Below are 26,185 nucleotides of genomic sequence, written 5' to 3' on the forward strand. Positions count from 1 at the left end.
AGGCCCCAGTCCCTCATCACTTGGGCTCTCACAGAGCTGCCTTGCAACATGGCAACCAACTTCCCCTAGATAATGACTGATCCGAAAAAGAATGAGAGAGAACATGCACGACAGAAGCCATTCTTTTTTTCTTTTGGAAGAACTACTGTGTTACTTGGTTCAAATATACATTGTTAAATCTAGGTAATGGATGTCTGATATTGTTCTATTTTCTGTGTGTTTGGAAAGTTTGGGCATTTTTTTGATTTTATTGAGGTCATAATGGTTTATAACTGTGAGATTTCAGGTGTACATTATTATTTGTCAGTATTCTGTATGGACTGCATCATGCTCACTACCAACAGTCTAATTTGTATCCATCACCATATATAAGCAGCCATGTTGTTTTATAACTTAATTGCAGCAATGGCATCCCATCAGCTCTGCTGCATTCTGTTTGAAGCACATCACGAAGGCCAGCCCACACTCAATGAGAGGGGATTACACAAGGGCAAGAGAAGCCAGATGCGAGGATCACTGGGAGCCATTTTAGAGGCTGTCTTCCCCAGGTGACATGCACAGAATTATGATCAGCCACTAAGAATAATGAACAGAAAGTGAGAAAGTGACTGGGTCCCTGACACCATTATTGAGTAGCTGCCTCAGCTTTGGCCTGCCTCCTTAGATTCCTTATAATGTGAAAGGAAAAAAAATTGCTCCAAGTAAGATACAGCTCAAAGCCCACCAGAATAGATAAAACTAAAAAGACTAATAACATCAAATCTTAGTGAGAGGGGGATAAAATGGTGTAATAACTTTAGAAAAAGGTCTAGGAAAACTAAGTATAAAATAATCTATGGCCCAGTATTTCCTATCTTAGGTATGTATCCAAGAGAAATAAAAACATGTCCACAAAATGATATGTGCAAGAATATTCATAACAGCTTTATTCATAATAGGCCCAAACTGGGGGGCAAAAAAAACCCCTACAGATGTCTCTCAAACAGGTAATTAGACAAACAACACATTGTGGTATATTCATTTAAGGGAGTACTAATCAGCTTTTAAAAGGAAGAAATTATTGATAAATGCAACAAAGTGGATGAATTTGAAAAACATTATGCTTAGTAAAAGAAGTCTTACATAAAAGAGCACATACTGTACAATTCCATTTAAATGCATGGGTATGAGGGATAAAATGAAAATGGGTATGAGGGAACTTTCTGGGCTGATGGTAATAGTCTGTATCTTTTTTTTTTTAAAAGATTTTATTTTTTCCTTTTTCTCCCCAAAGCCCCCCAGTACACAGTTGTATATTCTTCGTTGTGAGTCTTTCTAGTTGTGGCATGTGGGACGCTGCCTCAGCATGGTTTGATGAGCAGTGCCCTGTCCGCGCCCAGGATTCGAACCAACAAAACACTGGGCCGCCGGCAGCGGAGCATGCGAACTTAACCACTCAGCCATGGGGCCCGCCTGGATAGTCTGTATCTTAAGAGGAGTTTGTGTTACACAAGTGTTTGCATTTGCCAAAATATACTGAAGAGTATACTCAAGATTTGGGCATTTTATTGAATTTAAATTTTATCTCAACAAGAACCTTAAGCAAACAGCAAACTCTAGGTAAAAATATGTATGCTCAGCTATCTAGGGTGAAATGTGCTAATGGCTGCAACTTACATTGAAATGCATCAAAAAAAAAAAAAAGATGGCTACATGGGTAGAGAAGTGATAAAACAAGTATAGTAATATGTCAATGGTACAGTCTAGGTGGTTGGCATACAGGTGTTCCCTGTAAAATTCAAGGATTTTTTATGTTTGAAAATTTTCCTAAGTTTTAGGAAACAGAACCTATTTATTTAAGCCACTGTTCACTAAGTTTTCAATTATTTGTTGTCAAACACATTCCTTACTTACACGGATACCAAAACAAAGGTTTTCCACAAAGTGGATGAAACTGGCCCTAACACTTACTCATTCATTTAATGAACATTTACTCATTCCTACTTCGTGCTGGACCTTGTGCTTTTGATAGGGGTACGATCTTATGAGCAAAACAAAGTCTCTGCTGTGAATCTTATAATCTAACAGAGAAGACTGAGAAACACATTCTATCACACAAATAAATATATAACCACTGTGATCACAATTATGAAGGAACCATACTGGGGCTCTAAGACCATTAGCAAGGTGGCCTGACCCGTGGTGGGCTGGGACAATCAGGCAAGACTTCCTGGAGGAAATATGCATGATGGGTAGAGTTAATGAGGTGAAGAGGAGTAGCAAATATTCAGACAGAAAGAACAGCATGGGCAAATTAGCTGAGGTTAAAGGAAGTGAACAGAGGCTATTGTGGCTGAAACACAAATAGAAAGAGCAAGAGAGAATCCAACACACTGAGGACTGGTACTAGAAGAATCCACTTTCCACTGGCTTTCGATGCTATTTCTACCTTTGCTCAGGATCCTTCACGCGTACTGTTACAGTGGCTGCAGGTGCTCTAGTCGCACAATAAGTAATTAGCACAGGCAGCGCTTCTTTAACAACAGGTGTTATGTACTTAATAAACCAAAATGGCTATTCAAAGCCATTTTTTACTCCTTTTTTATAATTAGGGCCCAAGCTACTTCAGGGAGATGTGGTGGGGGGCCTCTATCTCCACTCTGTTTTTTTTAATTTCTTTTAAAGATTTTATTTTTCATTTTTCTCCCAAAGCCCCCAGTAACATAGTTGTATATTTTAGTTGTGGATCCTTCTAGTTGGCATGTGGGACACCGCCTCAGCATGGCTTGATGAGAGGTGCCATGTCCATGCCAGGATCCGAACTGGCGAAAACCCTGGGCTGCCAAAGCAGAGCATGCAAACTTAACCACTCGGCCATGGGGCCGGCCCCTCCACTCTATTTTGACACTCAAACCAAAGTTTCTACCAAGGAGCCTTTTAAAGCTTTTCCTTCTTTTCTAGGGAAGGCAAATGAGGGCACTGAGATGGTTGGCAGGTCTTTGTGTGTATAAAACGTCTCATTTTTCTTGAAAATCCAATATAGCTCCTAAATTAAAGAGTTATAAATTTAAAGCTGTTGTTCCTAATTTCCAAGGCAATGGGAAGATGACCATCACAATGATGAAAATGTAGTCATTGTGTGTTGATTCTGTTCATAACATTTACATTCCATATTTCCAAAAAGGAGTAGTCTCTGATTAAACAAAAGAGAAAGAGATACAAATAACTGCCAAAGTAAAGACACAGAGGGTGAGAAGCCTCATCTTTGTCCTTTTCCTCCTGCGTGGCCAATAACGCACTCGGTCAGAGAGCACTCACTGCAGAAAGCCACAGGCTCAAAGCAACTCGAGAGGCCAGCCTTCCTTTACAGCTGGGTACCTCTGGACAGTCCAAGCCAGGTACCAGCCTTCGCTGAGCAGTGAACTCAGCGCAACTGGCCTGCGCTGGGCACAGAGGTGTCCCACGCCTTTCTGTGCCTCCTTTGCTTTTCCCTCTCACAGGATTAAATACTAATGTACTGGGCATCTACTCTGTGCCTGTGTTTTACATTAATTGTCCCTCTTCCTCCCCAAACCCTGCAAAGTGGTATCATGAGCCCCATTTTACTGTTAAGTAAAGTAAGGGTCAGGGAGCCTATCGGTCAGGAATCTTTCTTCTGCCAAAATTAAAAACTCAATTCAAAATGGCTTAAGCAAAAAGGGCTCACATAAACACAGGCTCACATAACCAAAAGACACTAACAGTAGTACCAGTTACAAGCACAGCTGGATCCAGGTGCTCACAAGAACCATAGGGCCCATTTCTGTCTCTCAGGTCTACACTCCTTTTTGGAGGTGATAAGGGAAATCGCTAGGATAATTCCACATCCTCTATCTGCTCCTTTCCCTGTCTCATCACATTTCACTGCTTCTGTTTGGGTTTCGCCAAACCACTTACTTGGCTGGACAAGGATATCCACTGATTGTTTTAGACCAAAGTCTAGTATCCAGCTCTTGAAGTCTGACAAGAGGTCTGAGAATTGAGGGATGGCTGGATGGCCATAAAACAACTACCGTCCAGACAAAGTAACTATACAACATCACTTTCTTGCATATTGGCCAAGCCACTGCTCTCGCCTTCTGTGACCATTTAGCCTCACCCTTGTGCTGCCTTTGAAATAAAATCCTTCCTACACTCCTGGTCTTAGCCCTGTTACCCTATCAGTCTGAGCTAAATCAGAAGCTTCACTCTCTTAGGAGTAAGCAAGAGTCCACAGAAACATTGAGTAGATTCCTTGACAAACCCAAGAATGGAACAGTAAAATGAGGAGGAGACTCCAGACCAGGACATACAATCAAGGGAGTAAATTAGGACTGAAAGCATCCTATAAACTGCTCACCAAGCCTTGTGTCATAGTGCTGGGCTGCTTATACCCAAAAGAAGGAATTTTTTTTTTAATTTGCAGTAAAGCATCCCACAGTTTTACTCCTTGGGCTCATGGTCAATGCTACTTTAGGAGATTTTCATTCCATCTCTCCCTCCCTCCCTTCTGTCTCTCTCTTCTTTCTCTCTCTCTTTTACTCTCTCTCTCTCTAGGTAAGATCCATTCCAGGATGTTCTTCTTTCACTTCTTACCTCTTAGGATTCCTTTACTCTCCTCTCCTTCATGGAATAGACATAGCAGGTTGTCAAGAAGGAGAGACGCAGGAAGAGGACCATCCCAATATTTTTACCCCAACTGAATTCCTGGATGCCACAAAGAGTAACTGCAATCTAGCTACGAAATCATAAAAAGGCCATTAATTATGGTTTCTGATCAGTCACCTGTACTTTTTAAAAACATAGAAGCAGTTTGGAAAACATACGAAAGAAGGGACTGGCTCTATGTGATGGGGTAAGTATTGTCATCCAAAAGCACCACTGACCCACGTCTACTGTATGCTTAGCTTTTGATGTTACGTGCTTTCATTTCTTTATTCAAAAAATACTTTCTGGGGCCAGCTCTATGGCCTAGTAGTTAAGTTCAGTGCACTCCACTTCAGCGACCCGTGTTTGGTTCCCGGGCACAGACCTACGCCACTCATTGGTTACCAAGCTGTGGCGGCGACCCACATACAATAAAGAGGAAGATGGGCACAGATATTAGCTCAGGGTGAACCTTCCTCGAGCAAAAGGAGGAAGACTGGCTACAGACATTAGCGTGAGGCAAATCTTCCTCAGAAAAAAAAATGAAAAACATATTTTCTGAGAGTCTGAGACCTTTGATGAGGCTGCTCATCTGCTTGGAATGCTCTTGACCCAGATCTTCACATGACTGACTCCTAAGCATCTCTCACACACACATACACTTTGGGTTGCTCCACATTCCCCCAATGAAAAACCCCGAAACGCAGGAGCAGCTTGCAGTTTTCCTTAGGTGCCTCAGGTACCTTTTCAGTCTTCATGCTCTGATAGGGTCTGGGAAAGTATCAGGTTGAACCATATGAAACTGGCTTTTTGTAGGTCAAAATGAAAATGTTCTATTTTTGAGAAAAAGAAAAGCTTTATTCAACCAAAATATGCACTGTGAGCATTAAATGCTTTCCCAAAATGATAAATTTCCCCAAATATTAAATGACATATACCATATTTGTGAAATTCAGCGTTGTTAAAATTTACTCAAGGGGCCAGCCCAGTGGGATAGCAGTTAAGTTTATGCACTCCGCTTCGGTGGCCTGGGGTTCGCAGGTTCAGATCCTGAGTGTGGACCTGCACACTGCTCATTGAGCCATGCTGTGGTGGCATCCCACATACAAAACAGAGTAAGTCTGGCACAGATGTTAGCTCATGGACAAGCTTCCTCCAGCAAAAACAGGAGGATTGGCAACCAATGTTAGGTCAGGGCGAATCTTCCTCACCAAAAAAAGAAAAAAGAAAAAAACTTATTCAAATCCTCCAATTACTCCTTCTTAATGGGAGAACATTCTGTTTCTCAGAAAGAGTTCCAAATGATGAAAAGGTGGTAATCTGCTGAAAAAAGGTCAGGTGAGTATGATGGATGTAGCAAAATTTCTTAGCCCAATTCAGTTAACTTCCCTATGGTGGTTTGTTATTTCTGTGATTAAATGTTGTCATAAAAAAGCATAGGTCCATGTCAGCTAACCAATGCAGAAAGCTTTTAGATCAGTTTTTGATACATAATTTCATCTTCTTGACAATAAGATGCTACTGTTTGTTTTATCGGGGTTAAAAAGCTGTAATGAAATATCCTTTTTGCAGACCATCATACAGCTACCAGAACCTTTTTTTGTTGCAATGATGGTTTTAATATGTTTGGTAATTTCATCAACATCCAACCATTGTCCAGATCACTTTCAATTTCATTTTTTGTCAAAGCTTATGATTCTCTCCAAAATTGATCTCTGCTCTGGCAAATCTTAAGGGATGAGCATATCTCTAACCATCTCAGTTGATGATCATCCCTCAACTGGTGTGGTACCTACCCACCTGTCCCATTTTTTCACCTTTCCTATTGCAGCCAGGTGTCGAGAAATCGTTGTAGCAGAAACTCCTAAGTCAGCTGCAAGGCCTCGAATTGCTGTTTTGGGGTTAGCTTCCACCATAGCTCTCAACTGATCTTGATTTAAAACACATTTGGGTCTCCCTCGAGGCTCATTTTTCAGACTCAGATCACCAGAACGAAATTTTTCAAACCACCACCGGACAGTCCTTTCACTAACAGAGCCTTCTCCAAAGACAGAATTGATGTTTCTACTTGCCATGGCTGCACTATGTCCTAATTTAAATTCATATAAAAAAAGTATTCGCAAATCTTTCAGAGATATGGTATCGTTCACTTCTGTGGAGAAAATAAATAATAAAAACTCAATCATCAAATAAAACTGAAGAGCATAATATCATTAAGAATACTAAACAACAAAGCTGAAAACAGACCTGACATCAACTTTAGCAATCCTGGTCAAGTTAAAACTGTTCAAACAGTAACTGCATGTGGGGGGTACATGTTTTTATCACCGTGCTCTGCTGCCATCAGTTTCTGTCAGGTGGATGTTACTTTTAGGTCTTTTGCCTTTCCAATAGGAATAAAATTTCCAGTAATTTTATAAGCATCTACCAAGGAAGAAACACTTTTGAACTAAAATACGAGTTATGCTTTTAAATCCAGGAACTCAATACCTACCAATTTTTTCAGTATGATCAAATGAAGATCTCAGATAAATTTAACGTTGGAAAAAAATTCTCCCATAATGGGTTGATAAACACCTGTTTCTTATGTTTTCTGACAGAAGTATTTTTAGATCTTTCTCTTCTCTGTCTCATATGATCTAAGTGACTGCTACTTCATGACCTCTTTATGTTTTCTACATTCTTATTAACTAAAGAATTTATCTTCTTTTGCCTCTCTATTTTACTTCTCTTGCCTTCATACAAATTTTGGTGTAGATGAATAAAAATAATATACGTTAAGAGTGACGTCAGCATCGTGGCAGAGGGAATTCGCCCAGCATTCTCTCCTCTCCACCATACAATGAAAAAGACATTCATGACTAGTGGACGGAGCAAAATGGTGGGGTGAGCTGACCCGGGATTCTCTCCCCTCCAAAATACAACAAAAGATTGGAAGAACTGAATTTCAGAGAATAAACATAATGCCAGCTCATTAGAGACCTACAGTACCAAGGAGGCGGAGATCATAAACCTTGCTTACACCCTCGGAGGCGCTGGAATGGTAGGAGAGAACATCGCTCCCTCCCCTAGAGTCTGCGATCGCTGCGGCGTGGGTCGGGAAGCAGCGGGGGAGGGGCTGCACGACCGGGGGATCATCCAGGACTCCTGCCGCTGATTCAGTGGAGACCCGCTGACGGGGGGAAAAGCTTCTGTCTGCGGGGACCCTATAAATCAAGGGCCTTGGGAGCGAAAGGCTGTAACTGCAACTGAAGTCTACCACCATGAGAAAAAACCGCTCCTCGACCATCCAGCAATTTATAAAAGCCCCAGACCAGAAGGAAAACAATAAAAACACAGAATTAAGTCCCGAGGACTTGGAATTAGGTAAACTAAGTGATAATGAATTCAGAGCAGCTATAATCAAAAAACTCAATGAGGTAGAGAGAAAGATAGAGAAACAAGCCGAGTTCTGGAGTTACTTCACAAAAGAGATTGAAATCGTAAAGAAGAATCAAAGAGAATTACTTGAGATGAAAAACACAATGGACCAGATAAAACAGAATACAGATTCCCTGAATGCCCGTGTAGACAACCCAGAGAAGCAAATCAGCATAATCGAGGACAGACAGGCTGAATGGCGCCAGACAGAGGAAGAAAGAGAACTAAGAATTAAAAAAACTGAGGAAAATCTCCAAGAGATAATGGATTCAATGAGGAGTAAGAACATGAGGATCATAGGAATTCCCGAGAATATGGCAAAGGAAAATGGAGCAGAAAGTGTGCTTAACGAAATTATTGAAGAGAACTTCCCAAATCTAGGGATCAACGGAGAAATGTGTGTAGAGGAGGGTTTTAGATCTCCTAGATTTGTCAATGTAAAAAGACCCACAGCAAGGCACATAATAGTAAAGTTGGCACATAGGAATGATAAGGAAAGAATACTCAGGGCAGTAAGAAAAAAAAAGAGAATAGCCTATAAAGGAGCCCCTATCAGACTGTCAGCGGATTTCTCTACAGAAACCCTACAAGCTAGGAGAGAATGGAGTGATATATTCAAAGCTTTAAAGGATAAAAACCTTCAGCCAAGAATACTCTATCCAGCAAGAATTTCCTTCAGATATGAGGGAGAAATTAAATCTTTTCCAGACAAACAAAAGTTAAGGGAATTTGTAACTAAAAGCCATCCACTACAAGAAATCCTCAAGAAGGCTCTCATACTTGAAAAAAGAAAAAAGGGAGAAAGGGGACACAATCCACAGACTAGGGAGACCGATGGATAGAACCAGAACAGGATAGCAAATATTCAACTATAACATTAGGGTAAAAATAAGGAAACTACCAAAACAAGGACGATCTTAGCACTCTAACTACAAATTAATAAGACGAGTTGGAATAAAAAATGAAAATAATTATTTAGGAGGGGAAGAGCAAAGGGTCTAAATCAGTATTGGTCGAGTAAGTAAGAGACCACCAGAGAATAGACTATATTATACACGAGATTCTAAATACAAACTTCAAGGTAGACACTAAAATAAAGTACAGAACAGAGTCACAAATCATAGATAAGGAAAAATCTAAGAAACCCAGCATAAGAAATTGCAGTATTAAATGGGTAGTCTAAAGCACACAGGAAAAGAAACACAGGAAAACAAGATAATGAGCGACAGATTGACAGCATTAAGTCCACATGCATCAATAATCACTCTCAATGTGAATGGATTGAACTCTCCAATAAAAAGACACAAAGTGGCAAAATGGATTAAAGAACAAGATCCAACAATTTGTTGCCTCCAGGAAACACACCTCAGCCCCAAGGACAAACACAGACTCAGGGTGAAGGGGTGGAGGACAATATTTCAAGCAAATAGCAAGGAAAAAAAGGCAGGTGTTGCAATTCTCATATCAGACCAAGTGGATTTCAAAATAAGACAGGTAAAGAGAGACACAGAGGGACAATATATAATGATCAAAGGGACACTTCATCAAGAAGAAATAACGCTTATAAATATCTATGCACCCAACACAGGAGCACCAAGATTCATAAAGCAACTATTAACAGACCTAAAGGAAGATGTTAAAAACAACACAATAATAGTAGGGGACCTCAACACCCCACTCACATCAATGGACAGATCATCCAGACAGAAAATCAACAAGGAAATAGTGGAGCTGAATGAAAAACTAAAACAATTGGACTTAATAGACATATATAGATCACTCCACCCTGAAGGAGCTGAATACACATTCTTCTCAAGTGTACATGGAACATTCTCTAGGATAGACCATATGTTGGGAAACAAGACAAGCCTCTACAAATTTAAAAAAATTGAAATAATAACAAGCATCTTCTCAGATCATAGTGCTATAAGGCTAGAAATTAATTACAAGAAAAAAGCTGAGAAAGGCACAACGATGTGGAGACTAAACAACACACTACTGAACAAGCAATGGATCACTGAAGAAATTAAAGAAATAAAAAAATACCTGGAAACAAATGAAAATGATAACATGCCATACCAACTCATATGGGATACAGCAAAAGCTGTATTAAGAGGAAAATTCATCGCAATACAGGCACATCTTAACAAACAAGAAAAATCCCAAATAAGCAACCTTAAAGCACACCTAACTGAACTAGAGAAAAAAGAACAAATGAAGCCCAAAGTCAGCAGAAGGAGAGAAATAATAAAAATCAGAGCAGAAATAAATACTATTGAAACGAAAAAGGCAGTAGAAAGGATCAATGAGACAAAGAGCTGGTTTTTTGAGAAGATAAATAAAATTGACAAACCACTAGCCAGACTTACAAAGAAAAAAAGGGAGAAAGCTCAAATAAACAAAATCAGAAATGAGCGAGGAGAAATAACAACAGACTCTGCAGAAATACAACAGATTATAAGAGAATACTACAAAAAACTATATGCCAACAGAATGGATAACCTAGAGGAAATGGATAAATTCCTGGACTCCTACAATCTCCCAAAGCTCACTCAAGAAGAGGCAGACAATTTGAACAGACCAATCACAAGGAAAGAGATTGAAACAGCAATCAAAAACATCCCAAAGAATAAAACTCCAGGACCAGATGGCTTTCCTGGGGAATTCTACCAAACTTTCAGAGAGGATTTAATACCTATCCTTTTCAAGCTATTCCAAAAAATTAAGGAAGATGGAACACTTCCTAACACATTCTATGAGGCCAACATCACGCTGATACCAAAACCTGACAAGGACACCACGAAAAAAGAGAACTACAGGACAACATCACTGATGAACATAGATGCAAAAATTCTCAACAAAATTTTGGCAACCAGAATTCAGCAATTCATCAAAAGAATCATACATCAGGATCAGGTGGGATTCATACCAGGGACACAGGGATGGTTCAACATCTGCAAATCAATCAACGTGATCCACCACATGAACAAACTGAGGAATAAAAACCACATGATCATCTCCATAGATGCAGAGAAGGCATTTGACAAGATCCAACAGCCATTTATGATAAAAACTCTGAACAAAATGGGCATAGAAGGAAACTACCTCAACATAATAAAGGCCATATACGACAAACCCATAGCCAACATCATACTCAATGGGCAAAAACTGAACCCCATCCCCCTGAAAACAGGAACAAGACAAGGATGCCCTCTATCACCACTCTTAGTTAACATAGTACTGGAGGTCCTGGCCAGAGCAATCAGGCAAGAAAAAGGAATAAAAGGAATCCAAATAGGGAGGGAAGAAGTGAAACTGTCGCTGTTTGCAGATGACATGATCTTATATATAGAAAACCCCAAAGAATCCATTGGAAAACTGTTAGAAGTAATCAACAACTACAGCAAAGTTGCAGGGTATAAAATCAATTTGCATAAATCAGTAGCATTTCTATACTCCAGTAATGAAGCAACAGAAAAAGAACTCAAGAATACAATACCATTCACAATTGCAACAAAAAGAATAAAATACCTTGGGGTAAATTTAACTAAGGAAGTGAAGGACCTATATAATGAAAATTACAAGGCCTTTCTGAGAGAATTGGATGACGACCTAAGGAGATGGAAAGACATTCCATGTACATGGATTGGAAGAATAAACATAGTTAAAATGTCCATTCTACCTAAAGCAATCTACAGATTCAACGCCATCCCAATCAGAATCCCAATGACATTCTTTACAGAATTAGAACAAAGAATCCTAAAATTCATATGGGGCAACAAAAGACCCAAAATTGCTAAAGCAATCCTGAGAAAAAAGAACAAAGCTAGAGGCATCACAATCCCTGACTTCAAAACATACTACAAAGCTACAGTAATCAAAACAGCATGGTACTGGTACAAAAACAGGTGCACAGATCAATGGAACAAAATTGAAAGCCTAGAAATAAAACCACACATCTACGGACAGCTTATCTTTGACAAAGGAGCTGAGGGCATACAATGGAGAAAAGAAAGTCTTTTCAACAAATGGTGCTGGGAAAACTGGAAAGCCACATGTAAAAGAATGAAAATTGACCATTCTTTTTTCACCAAAATAAACTCAAAATGGATTAAAGACCTAAAGGTGAGACCTGAAACCATAAGGCTTCAGGAAGAAAACGTAAGCAGTACACTCTTTGACATCAGTATTAAAAGGATCTTTTCGGACACCATGCCTTCTCAGAGAAGGGAAACAATAGAAAGAATAAACAAATGGGACTTCATCAGATTTAAGAGCTTCTTCAAGGCAAATGAAAACAGGATTGAAACAAAAAAACAACCCACTAACTGGGGAAAAATATTTGCAAGTCATATATCTGACAAAGGCTTAATATCCTTAATATATAAAGAACTCTCGCAACTCAACCACAAAAAATTTAACAACCCAATCAAAAAATGGGCTGGAGACATGAACAGACATTTCTCCAAAGAAGATATACTGATGGCCAATAGGCACATGAAAAGATGCTCATCATTGCTGATCATCAGGGAAATGCAAATCAAAACTACACTAAGATATCACCTTACACCTGTTAGAATGACAAAAATATCTAAAACTAATAGCAACAAATGTTGGAGAGGTTGCGGAGAAAAAGGAACCCTCATACACTGCTGGTGGGAATGCAAACTGGTGCAGCCACTATGGAAAACAGTATGGAGATTCCTCAAAAAACTAAAAATAGAACTACCATACGATCCAGCCATCCCACTACTGGGTGTTTATCCAAAGAGCCTGAAGTCAGCAATCCCAAAAGTCCTGTGCACCCCAATGTTTACTGTAGCACTGTTTACAATAGCCAAGACGTGGAAGCAACCTAAGTGCCCATCAACAGACGAATGGATAAAGAAGATGTGGTACATATATACAATGGAATACTACTCAGCTGCAAAACAGAACAAAATCATTCCATTTGCAATAACATGGATGGACCTTGAGAGAATTATGTTAAGTGAAATAAGCCAGCAAGAGAAGGACAATCTGTGTATGACTCCACTCATATGAGGAATTTAAAACTATGGACCAAGAACAGTTTAGTGGATACCAGGGGAAAGGTGGGGTGGGGGGTGGGCACAAAGGGTGAAGTGGTGCACCTACAACATGATTGACAAACATTAATGTACAATTGAAATTTCACAAGATTGTAACCTATCAATAACTCAAAAAAAAAGAAAAACTAAAAAAAAAAAAAGACATTCATACTCCAACAGAGGACATCCACACAACACAAAAGACGTCTGAGAGACCCACTCAGCCATATGACGGAGGGCAGAGAGGTGGAGCCCCCCTCAGAGGAGGTAGAACGGGGAAAGATAAAAGGTCCCTCCCTCCCCAAAAGACAGATCCGGGACTGTGGGAGGTTTCCAAGAGGGAAGCAAGAGGGGAGGGAAGGCTCCTTCATGCGCACATCAAAGATGCCCTAGGGCCCTTGCAGCCCAGGGGAGAGTAGAAAGAGGGAAGATTTCTTTTTCAGCAGCTTTAATTCCAGCCCCTTATTAGTATATACTACTCCACAGCAACTTTTTCTGCCTTTTTCCTCCCCTCTGCTTCCAAGATGGTAAAGTGGAAAAGGAAAAGGTTTCTATTTATTTTTTCCCTCACTTAAATTCTAAATTAAGCTATTTCAAATAAGTCAATAATTAATCTTCTATTACAAAAGCAGAAAAAAATCCGACCTAAACCATATTATACTGTCATCAAAATTTTATATTGTAACTATAAGATAAATATTAGGAAAGTGAGTAGCTTTATTTTACTCCCTAGTATACTGAAAGCAATTACCCCGTTGTTCCTAAACGGAAAACAAATAGGGGAGAGAGGTTTCAGATCAATATGCTAAAGTAGATCATTCATTCCATGATAAAAATAGATCATTTTCCAAATGGCTACCCATTTGTCCTGCACTATTATCAAAAGTTCCATCTTTACCCACGGCTAACATCATGTTCAATGATGAACACCTGAAAACTTTTCCCCGAAGATCAGGAACAAAGATGCCCACTTTCACCACTGCTACTCAACATTGTACTGGAAGTTCTAGCCAGAGCTTTAGACAAGAAAAATAAATAAAAGGCATCCAAATTGTAAAGGAAGAGGGAAAACTATTTCTATTCATAGATGACATGATTCTATGAATAATAATAATCCCAAAGAATCTACAAGAAAACTACTAGAGCTAATAAACAAGTTCAGTGAAGTTATAGGGGACAAGAGCAAAAATCAGTTTTGTTTTTACATACCAGCAATGAATAATCTGAACAGAAAATTAAGAAAGCCATTCTAGTTATAATAGCATCAAAAACAATACATACTTAGGAATAACTCTAACCAAGAAGGTAAAAGTCTTGTATGCTGAAAATATTGCTGAAAGAAATTGAAGATTTAAATAAATGAAAAGACAACTGTGTTCATGCATAGGAAGACTTAACATTGTTAAGATGTCAATATTACCCAACGTATCTATAGATTCAACACAATCCCTATCAAAATTCCAACATGAGTTTTCATAGAAATGGAAAAGCAGATGCTCATTTTCATATGGAATTGCAAGGGGCCCTGAATAACCAAAATAATCTTGAAAAAGAAGAATAAAGTTGGAGGACTCACACTTCCCAACTTTGAAATTAACTACAAAGCTGGAGTAATTAAAACAATATGGTACAGGCATAAGGACAAACATAAAGACCAATGAAACAGAAAGCCCAGAAATGAACCCTCATACATATGGTCAACTGATTTTCAACACGGGTGTCAACATCATTCAATAGGAAATAGTTTTTCAACAATGGTACTGGGAAAACTGTATATCCACATGCCAAAGAATGAAGTTAAAACCTAACCCACACCATAGACAAAAATTAACTCAAAATGGATCAGAAACCTAAAGGTTAAAAACTAAAAGTATAGGGGCCGCCCCGTGGCTGAGTGGTTAAGTTCGCGTGCTCCGCTGCAGGCGGCCCAGTGTTTCGTCGGTTCGAATCCTGGGAGCGGACATGGCACTGCTCAAGTCACGCTGAGGGGGGGTTCCCACATGCCACAACTAGAAGGATCCACAACTAAGAATATACAAGTATGTACCAGCGGGCTTTGGGGAGAAAAAGGAAAAAAATAAACTCTTAAAAAAAAAAAAACTAAAAGTATAAAATTCTTAGAGAAAAACATGGGGGAAAATCTTCATATTGGATTTGGCAACAATTTAATGGGTATGACACCAAAAGTGCAGAACCACAAAAGTAAAAATAGGTAAACTGGACTACATCAAAATTTAAAATTTCTGTGCAAAAGATACAATCAACAGGGGCCGGCCCCCTGGTGCAGAGGTTAGGTTTGTGCATTCGGCTTCAGCGGCCCAGGGTTCACTGGTTCGGATCCCGGGTGCGGACATGGCACCGCTTGGCAAAAAGCCATGCTGTGGCAGGCATCCCACAATAAAGTAGAAGAAGATGGGCATGGATGTTAGCTCAGGGCCAGTCTTCCTCAGCAAAAAGAGGAGGATTGGCAGTAGATGTTAGCTCAGGCTAGTCTTCCTCAAAAGAAAAAAAAAGATACAATCAACACAGTGAAAAGGCAACCTAGAGAATGAAAGAAAATATATGCAAATCATATATCTGATAAGGGGTTAATATCCAGAATATATAAAGAACCCCTACAACTCAACAACAAAAACAAGAAATAACCTGATTAAAAAATGGGCAAAGGACTTGAATAAACATTTCTCTAACAAAAATATACATGTGGCCAACAAGCATATGAAAAGGTGCCCAACATCACTAATCATTAGGGAAACGCAAATCAAAACCACAATGAGGTATCGCCTCACACCCTTTAGGATGGCTACTAAGAACAACAAGACAACAGGAAATAACAAGTGTTGCCAAAGATACAGAGAAATTAGAACGCTTGGGCACTGTTGGTGGGAAGGTAAAACAGCACAGCCACTACGGAAAACAGTATGGTAGTTCCTCAAAATATTGAAAATAGAATTACCAGATGACCTGGTAATTCCACTTCTGAGAATATATCCACAAGAACTGAAAGCAGAGTCTCGAAGAGATGTTGGTACACTCATGTCCACAGAAGCGTCATTCACAACAGCCAAAAGGGAGAAGCAGTTCGAGTATCTATCAGTCAATTAATGGATAAACAAAATGTGGTAAATACCTAAAATGGAATATTATGCAGCCTTAAAAAGGAAATTCTGACACAGGCTACAACATGGATGAACCTTGAAGACATTATGCTAAGTGAAATAAACCAATCACAAAAAGGCAAATACTGTATGGTTCCATTTATATAAGGTACCTAGACTAGTCATATTCATAGATCCAGGGGCCATTATTAAGTTAAATAAGGGTTACTTGAACACAAGCACTGCAGATAACTAAGACAGCTACTAAGTGACTGAGTATGGGTGGGTAGCACATACAGTGTGGATATGCTGGACAAAGGGATGATTCATCTCCCAGGTGGGATGGAGTGGAATGGCGTGAGATTTCATCATGCTACTCAGAACAGTGCACAACTTAAAACTTATGAACTGTTTATCTATGGAATTTTCCATTTAATATTTTCAGACTGCAATTCACTGCGGGTAACTGAAATCACGGAAAGCAAAACCTCAAATAAGGAGGGACTACTATATATCCAAAGCACTGAAACCAGGGATTCAAACAGATACTTGTACACTAATGTTCACGGCAGCATTATTCACAATCACCAAAGTTAATCACCACAGGTAATACAATCCAAGTGTCCATCAACAGATGAATGGATAAGCAAAATGTGGTACATACATAAAATGGAAATTAATCAGCCATAAAAAGGATACAGACAGAAAGGAAAATAGAGATTGCACAGGACTGGGGGACAGAGGGAGGGGAAGGGAAAGATTGTTCAATGGGTACAGAGTTTATGTGGGGATGGTGAAAAAGTTTTAGGTATAAAATAGTACCGATGGGGACACAGCATTGTGAGTGTATTTCATGCCACTGAATTGTACACTTACAAATGGTTAAAATGATAAATATTATGTTAAGTATACTCTACAACAATAAAAAAAAAAAAAGAAAAAAGGTCCATCTTTACCCCGGTGATTTGAAATATACCTTTGTCATATACAAACTTTCCATATGAATTTGGGTCTAATTTTGCACTTTTTATTTTCTTCCACTGGTCTATTTGTCTATGCCAATGCCACAATGTTTTAATTATAGAGGCTTTATAGTATATCCACAGGGTTGTGAATCTAATTTTAGAACATTTTTGCCCCTCTCAAAGAAATTACCCATTAACAGTTATTCCCCATTCTCCTCCTATCCCTTTCCCAGCTCTAAATCATCAATCTATTTTCTGTCTATAAAAGTGCCTATTTGGACATTTCCTATAACTGGAATCATACAGTGTGTGATCTTTTATGACTGGCTTCTTTCACCTAACACATTTTCAAGAGTCATTCATGTTGTAGCATATATCAGTACTTCCTTTCTTTTTATCAATATTCCTTTATATGGATATACCACTTTTGTTTGTCATCAGTTTATGGACATCAGGACTGTTTCCACTTTTTTAGCTATTATGAATAATGCTGCTAATAACATTCACGCACAAGTCTGTGTGTCAACTTATGTTTTCAATTCTCTTGGGTATATATCTACGAGTGGAATTGCTGGGTCGTATTGTGACTCTATATTTAACCATTTGAGGAACTGGCAGATTACTTTCAAAGTGGCTGCAGCATTTTACATTCCTATCAGCAGCATATGAGGGTTTCAATTTTTCCACTTCTTCACCAATACTTATTTTCTGTCTTTCTTATTATTGCCATCTTAGTAGGTATGAAGTACTATCTTGTAATTTTGATTTGCATTTCTCTAATGACTGATAATATTGAACATCTTTTCATGTACTTATTGAGCATTTGTATATCTTTGCACAAATTCTACTCAAATCCTTTGCCCATTTTTTAAAATTGAATTATTTTTCTTTTTATTATTGAGGTGTAAGAGTGCTTTATATATTCTGGATACAAGTCCCTTAGCAGATATGTGATTTGCAAATAGTTTTCCCCATTCTGTGAGTTGTCTTTACACTTTCTTGATATCATGTGCAGCAAAAAAAGTTTTAAATTTTAATACAGTCCAATTTATTTTTTCTTTTGTCATCTGTACTTTTTTTTTTTAAGATTGGCACCTGAGCTAACATCCATTACCAATCTTTTTTTTCTCCTTCTCCCCAAAGTACCCCACTACATAGTTGTATATTCTAGTTGTAGGCACTTCTGGCTCTGCTTTACGGGATGCTGCCTCAGCATGGCTTAATGAGTGGTATTAGATCCACGCCCAGGATCCGAACGGGCGAAGCCAAAGCAGAACACACAAACTTAACCACTCGGCCACGAGGCCAGCCCCCTCACTTGTACTTTTGGTGTCATATTTCAGAAAATACTGCCTAACCCGAGGTCACAAAGGTTTACTGCTACGTTTTCCTCTACAAGTTTTATAGTTTTAATAGCTCTTACATTTAGGTTTATGATCCTTTTTGAATTAATTTTTGTGTAAGGTGTGAGATAGGGGCCCAACTTCATTTTTTGCACACAGACAGCCAGCATGTGTCCCAACACCATTTTTTGAAAAGATTACACTTTCCCATTTAATTTCCTTTGGACCCTTACTTAAAGTCAATTGACAATTTTCCTAGCTATTTTGCATGTTTGTTTTTCCATATGAACTTTAAAATCAGTTTGCGTAACGATAAAACAACTTGCAAGGATTTTTATAGGATTGCATTGATTTTATAAATTAGGGACAACTGACATCTTTACGATGTTGAGTCAAACTATTCAAGAACAAGCGATGTTTTACCATTTGTTTAAATCTTCTTTAAGGTCTTTCAGGAATGTTTTAAATTTTCCTTGAATAGGTTTTGCACCTTTCTTATTAAATTTATTCTTAAGTATTTAATCTTGTATGTTGCTATTATAAATGGGCTTTTCTCTAACGCTATGTTCTGTTTACATTTTGTAGGTTAATTCTAAATCCTCCTCCTTCACTTAACTCTTTCTGTTTTAGTTAGTTTTGTTACTGATTCTCTGGGGTCCAGGCATACTCTGATCCGCAGACACACACCGTTTTGCTTCTTTGTTACCCGTTCTTAAGCCTCTTATTGATTTTTCTTATCTAATTGACTTAGCTAATTTACCTCTACCACAATGCTGAACAGTAGTGGAAACAGTGGGTATGCTTGCCTTGTTCCTGATCTTAATGGAAAAACCTGTAGTGTCTCCCCGTTTAAATAAGGTACAAGCTTTAACACTAGAACACTTTATCAAGTTAAAAAGTATTCCTCAATTCCTATTTTCTTGATTGCCTTTATCATGAATGGGTAATGAATTTTGCCAAAGGGTTTCTCAGCATCTAGAGAGAGAACTTCATAATTTTTTCCTTATATTTATTAACATGATATATATTATTAACAGATTTCCTTATATTGTACCAACCTTGCATTCCTAGAATAAGTTCTGCCTTGCAACTTTCATCTTTGCTTTCCCCTCTACCTAGAATTCGATTTCCCTAGTTTTCGTATGTCTAGCCCCTTTATCTATTCAGATCTTAGCTAAAATTACCTCCTCAGAGATACATTCCCCGACCACTCCATCAAAAGCAGCCTTCCAGTCAACCTCTAGGACAGCACCCTATTTTAATTTCCTGCTCAGTACTTATTACTAGCTGATATTTTTCCTATATATTCCATACATATATTCCTGTGTATGTATCTTCCTGCACTATGACAGCACTAAAGCTGTCTTGGTAGCAGATTTATTGCTGTATACCCTAGATGTACAATACCTGGAAGGCACTCAATAAATGTTTGTAATAAATCTGCTCCCATTTTTGGTTCACTACTGTTAGAATGTCTGATCTTATCATAGGAAAAAATAGTAGTAACAAAACCCCACCTTTTATGAATACACTTACTGAATAAATCTAGATTTGTCAACTAAAGAGAAAACTACAAACCCAAGCAAAATTAAAATCAGCAATGTTTTAGATAGTCTAAATCAGTGAATTGAACAAAGTAACTGGTACTTTAAAAGATTATATTAATACTAAATCAAGGTTCCCTTTCTTCCAGTTAACATTTTCAAATCAAAATTTCTTAAAATTTGTTACAAAGTTATCGTAAAGGAGTTAACATTTAAGTTGGATAAAGAACAAATCAATGTCAAAAACTGACATATCGTATCTAATAAAAGCCAAAGATGCACTTCAACAGATTTTAATATTATAACTTCACCAGCAAAAGAATTTCTTAACTCATAAACATTAATTTTAAATTTATATGATACAAACTATAAAAGATGGAAAGGTGGTAAACTCTCACAATTACCTGTAAAAGGTGATGATTTCTCTGAGTGTTTTATTTTTAGAAGTTTCCTATTAATAAATACATAACCACAGGGACAAGATTTACATGCAACAGGAACCTAGAGAAGACAAAAAGGAAAACATATATTACTATTTTACTATTTATTAAACTTTTCAAGTGTTTATGTGATCTCGTCAACCCACACAATAAGTTACTTGAAGGCAGAAATCACATATATATTTAAACTCCACCTCCTCATAAAAATTATTTGAGATAGGAATCATATCCTTCCCATTCTCCCAGTCCTTTACAGTTCCATGCATACAATACATGGTTAATAATGCTAACATGAGGGCCAGGGGAAGAAGTGAAGCACAAAAATTATTTCCTAAAATGTAGATATGGTAGGAATGGTAGGTATGTTTAACTTTTTAAGAAAACTACCAAACTATTTTCCAAAGTGGCTGTACCATTTTACAATCACACCAGCACTGTATGAGAATTCCAGTTCCTCCACATCCTCACCAACACTTGGTATGTTGTGTCATTTTAATTTTAGCCATTCTAATAGGGCAGTGGGATCTCACTGTGGTAATATGCATATCCCTAATGACTAATGATGTTGAGCATCTTTTCATGTGCTTAATTGCCATATGTGTACTTTGGTAAAATGTCTACTCAAATTTTTGCCCATTTTTAAATTGCGTTGTTTTCTTATTGAGTTTTGAGAGTCCTTTAAAAATTTTTGATACCAGTCCTTTATCAGATATATGCTTTGCAAAGATTTTAATCTCAGTTTGTATCTTCTTTCCATTCTCTTAACGATGACTTTCAGAGTAGAAGTTTTCATTTTGATGAAGTCCAATTTATCATTTTTTTCTTTTACGGGTCATACTTTTGGTGTTGTAATTTGCCTAACTTAAGTTCACAAAGATTCTTTGACAAGCATTTAAGTTCAGAAACTTAAGTAACTTAAGTTCACAAACATTTGCCTAACTTAAGTTCACAAAGATTTTTTACTATTTTCTAGACGTTTCATAGTTTTAAGTTTTTCATTTAGTCTATGATCCACCTTGAAATATTATTTGTATATGGCACAAGGCAAGATTCAAAGTTCATTTTTAAAGACAGTTATCATTCAAAGTATCTTCTCCAACCATAACAGGATAAAGTTAAAAATCAACAACAGATAGAAAATTCATAAATTTGTATAAAATAAACAACATACTCTTAAATAACCAATGGATCAAAAAAGAAATCACAAGGAAAATTAGAAAATACTTAGAGATGAATGAAAATGAAAATATACCATACCAAAACTCATGAGACACAGTGAAAGCAATGCTAAGGGGAAAATTTATAGCTGTAAACACATTAAAAAAAAGAAGAAACATCTCAAATCAATAACTTTACAACTTAAGAAACTAGAAAAAGAAGAATAAACTAAACCCAAAGCTAAGAAAAATAAGGAAATAATAATGATTAGAACAGAGATAAACAAAATAGAGAACAGAAAAATAAAGAAAATCAATGAAATCAAAGTTGGTTTCTTCAAAAAGATGAACAAAATTGGCAAACCTTTAGCTAGATTGACTAAAAAAAGAGAGGAGACTTAAATTACCAAGTCAGAAATGAAAGTGGGGGGTATTACTACTAATTCTACAGACATAAAAAGGATTATGAGAGGGCCGGCCCCATGGCCAAGTGGTTAAGTTTGCGCGCCCTGCTGTGGCGGCCCAGGGTTTCGCTGGTTCGGATCCTGGGCATGGACATGGCACTGCTCGTCAGGCCACGTTGAGGCAGCGTCCCACATGCCACAACTAGAGGCAGTCCCAACTAGAATATACAACTATATACTGGGGGGATTTGGGGGAGATAAAGCAGGGGGGAAAAAAAGGATTATAAGAGAGTACTGTGAACAACTGTATACCAACAAATTGGATAACCTAGATGAAATGGACAAATTCCTAGAAGCACAAAACCTACCAAGACTGAATCATGAACAAATAGACAATATAAGAGACTACAACTAGTAAGGAAACTGAATCAGGAATCAAAAATCTCCCAACAAAGAAAAACCCTGGACCTGATGGCTTCCTAGTGAGTTCTACTAAACATTTAAAGAACACCAGTCCTAGGGGCCGGCCCGCGGCCGAGTGGTTAAGTTCGCACACTCTGCTTCGGCGGCCCAGGGTTTCACCAGTTCGAATCCTGGGCGCGGACATGGCACCACTCATCAAGCCATGCTGAGGCAGCATCCCACATGCCACAACTAGAAGGACCCACAACTAAAAATACACAACTATGTACCCGAGGGGCTTTGGGAGAAAAAAGGAAAAATAAAAAAATTTTTTAAATCTTTAAAGAACACCAGTCCTCAGATTTTTCCAAAACAAGCTACACAACATGAACCTTGAGGACACTATGCAAAGTGAAATAAGCCACTTACAAAAGACAAATACCAGATGATTCCACTTCTAAGAGGTACCTAGAGTAGTCAAATTCATAGAGACACAAAATAGACGGGTAGTTGCCAGAGGCTGGGGGGAAGGAGAATGGACATTATTGTTTAATAGGAATACAGTTTCAATTTTGCAAGACGAAGAGTTCTGGAGATGGATGGCGGTGATGGTTGCACAATACGAATGTACTTAATACCACTGAACTGCACACTTAAAAACGGTTAAGATGGGGGCCAGCCCCATGGCTGAGTGGTTCAGTTCGTGTGCTCTACTTCAACGGCCCAGAGTTTTGCTGGTTCGGATCCTGGGCGTGGACATGGCACCGCTCATCAAGCCATGCTGAGGCGGGGTCCCACATAGCAGAGCTAGAAGGACATACAGCTAGAATATACAACTATGTACTAGGGGTGTTTGGGGAGAAGAAGAAAAAGAAAAAAGAGATTGGCAAGAGTTGTTAACTCAGGTGCCAATCTTTAAAAAAAACAATGGTTAAGATGATAAATTTTGTCATGTGTATCCTACCACAGTTAGAAAAATTAGAGAAAAAGTTGTGGTTTTTTGGCATAGGCATATCCACTTGTTCTAGCAGCACCTGTTGAGAAAAATACCCTTTCTCTACTACTCTGGTCACCCTGCAGAGACAGATGGACCTCCTATCTAAAATTTGGTTCAGATGTTGACACTGATGATACCATCCATGCACCAGGAGGGTATGAAAAGCCTTTCATAAAGAGGCTTTTTGGGAGTACAAGGCAGGCTCCCAGGCAGGTCCAAAATGGCTTGAGAGAGCAGGTAAAGAAGATTGGCTCTGTTTTTATTGTGGTTAGGAGGAGGGGCTGGGCTGAGGGTTCCTGCATGTGAGTGGCTATGGCTTACACAATTTGAACTTTCTGCTGTCACTAAAGGAGGGAGTACTGGCCTTTCTTATCAACTTGCCCAGATGTGGGACAGGAGGGGAAAGACATGCTGAGGCTTCAAAGCTGTCAGCAATCAAACATCAAAAACGGGAGTCAGGCACTTTATTATAATTCACTCTCCCAATGTTAACTGATGACTGAAATGTGCTGTTTCACTTAACTGAACGTGAACTTGTTTAAACAAGCCATTATGGCAATTATATGAGGTTTGTGCTTTAAGATCCTGACTGTAAAGACTGGGTGCGACGGCAGGGCTGTTGAGGTACCCCATGGGTAGCTAGGTAAAGGTGTATTATATTCCCTTGAAGATGATGGCAAGGTATGGCTGAGAGAGTCTTCAAACGGCACTAACCAGAACATGTTAGTTAAATCTATGCAAAGCATTTATGAGATATTGATTGGACTGAGTCAGTAATTTCCATTATATTGGGTACAGAGGCCTTAAAGGGTAGGACAGCATTAACGTTGTGGTAATGGAATGCATGGCACCATTCATTCTTTCCAAGTTTAAAAATCAGGTAAAATTGGGCTAATTAAATGGAGAAGCAGTGAGGATAATTCCTTCTCTAAATAATTCTTGTATCAGAGGTTTCAATTCATGAAGGCCTTGTTTCCCTTTACACTGTGCCATGTTAACTATTTTAACTGGGGGGACCAGGAAGTCTGTGGGGTCCCATTTGGTAAAGCTGATGGTAAGTGCCAGAGACTTAATTTTAATGTATTACTTAATGGGTCAGGGCATCCATGCCCACTATGGGATATTTTAGGCTAAGAGACACTATGTCTATGGGGAATTTAGGCAAAGGAATAGTTCTGATGGTTAAGGTGAGACACACCTATCTGTTCTCTATTTTACATTTGGTAATTTCTCTGAAAGTATAGGTGTACCTTGTTTAAATTTAGTGAGCTCCCAGATACAACTGTAATTGGAGGCCCAGTATCAATTAAGGCCATGCAGGTTTGTCAATTGGTACACTTCAGCAGATGTTAAAGTTAACTCAGAATCTATGTTGTCAAGGCACAAAAGGCAATCAGAGCCCTTTTATCTTTTCGTTGCACAAAATCTAACTGGAAATTTTGGGTTTCTATTTGGGTTAAATTGTGGACCTGTTTCAGCTTTTTGTTTCCTTGGCTCCATCTCCTCAACTCAGAGAGCCTGCCATGCTACTCCTGAGCGTCCTTTCCCTAAGCCATAGCCAAGAATTCTCTTGGGAGAACCATAGGGCTCATCTAATTTGTTTCTCAATTCTCAGGGTAACTATCCTTCATTGCCTGATGTCCAGTGTCTTCAAAACCATTGTTTCAAATGTTTCATCTGTTTTTTCATAGCTGTTTCAGGTGGGAGAATAAATCTGGTCTCTATTACTCCACCTTGGCCAAAAACAGAAGTCTGTTACTTTTTTTTTTTTTTTTTGCCTTTTATTTGTTTTGTTTACTTTTTATTTAAGGAAATTGTAGAGTCACATGCAATTATAAGAAATACTACAGAGAGGGGCCAGCCTGGTGGTGCAGCGGTTAGGTTCACAAGTTTTGCTTTGGTGGCCCAGGGTTTGCTGCTTTGGATCCCGGGTGCAGACCTATGTACCACTTGTCAAGCCTTGATCTGGCAGGCGTCCCACATATAAAATACAGGAAGATGGGCACGGATGTTAGCTCAGGGCCAATCTTCCTCAACAAAAAAGAAAACAAGAGAGAAGGACTGGCAGTAGATGTTAGCTCAGGGCTAATCTTCCTGAAAAAAAAAATACTACAGAGATCCCTACACATTTTGGCCTTTCCTCCAATAGTAACACTTTGCAAAATTACAGTATAATATCATGACCAGGACATTGATATGATACAATCCACTGTGATCTTATTTAGACATTTCATCATACTTTAACAGTTAAATCCCTTGCAAGAAAAACTTTTGAAGAGATACTGCCACCAAATAGTTTCACTAATGATGATCCTTAAATCAAAAATTATTCACCAAAAACCAGAAATGATTTTCAACAAAACAGTACCAGCAAGAATAAGTACAGACAAAAAACTGTAATTCCATATGTAAAACAGCCCATTCTCTTACTGTTTTTCTTTAATAAAGCCTAGTTATAGTGCTTTATATTCATGTAATTTCAAGATGCCTTATATTCTCGAACATAAGCACTTTATTAATTAAACTAATTAAGCTAACTAAAATTCTGGTACAGTTCTTTTACTTCAGTAATGTGAAACAGAATAAAGAAAACCTCATTTAAAATGAGGTCAGGAGGCCAGAAGGGAGAGCTCTCACACATTACTACTCAACATCAATTACAGACCCCAACAGGAAGAATCATCAATCACTACCCCAGCAGG

The 26,185-nt window shown here is 38.4% G+C and overlaps 1 protein-coding gene across 1 annotated transcript in view; it reads right to left on the reverse strand.

Moving 5' to 3' along the window:
* The window catches only part of C3H16orf87 (chromosome 3 C16orf87 homolog), an 84,885-nt gene that overhangs the window by 35,094 nt on the left and 23,606 nt on the right, over positions 1-26,185 (reverse strand). Inside the window, exon 2 of the mRNA XM_070262889.1 lies at positions 20,488-20,584. The gene's annotated coding sequence lies outside the window, so the exon portion shown is untranslated. The remainder of the gene's footprint in view (positions 1-20,487; positions 20,585-26,185) is intronic.

The sequence above is a fragment of the Equus caballus genome, chromosome 3 (genome assembly GCF_041296265.1).
Source record: "Equus caballus isolate H_3958 breed thoroughbred chromosome 3, TB-T2T, whole genome shotgun sequence".
In the NCBI taxonomy this organism is placed as follows: Eukaryota; Metazoa; Chordata; class Mammalia; order Perissodactyla; family Equidae; genus Equus; species Equus caballus.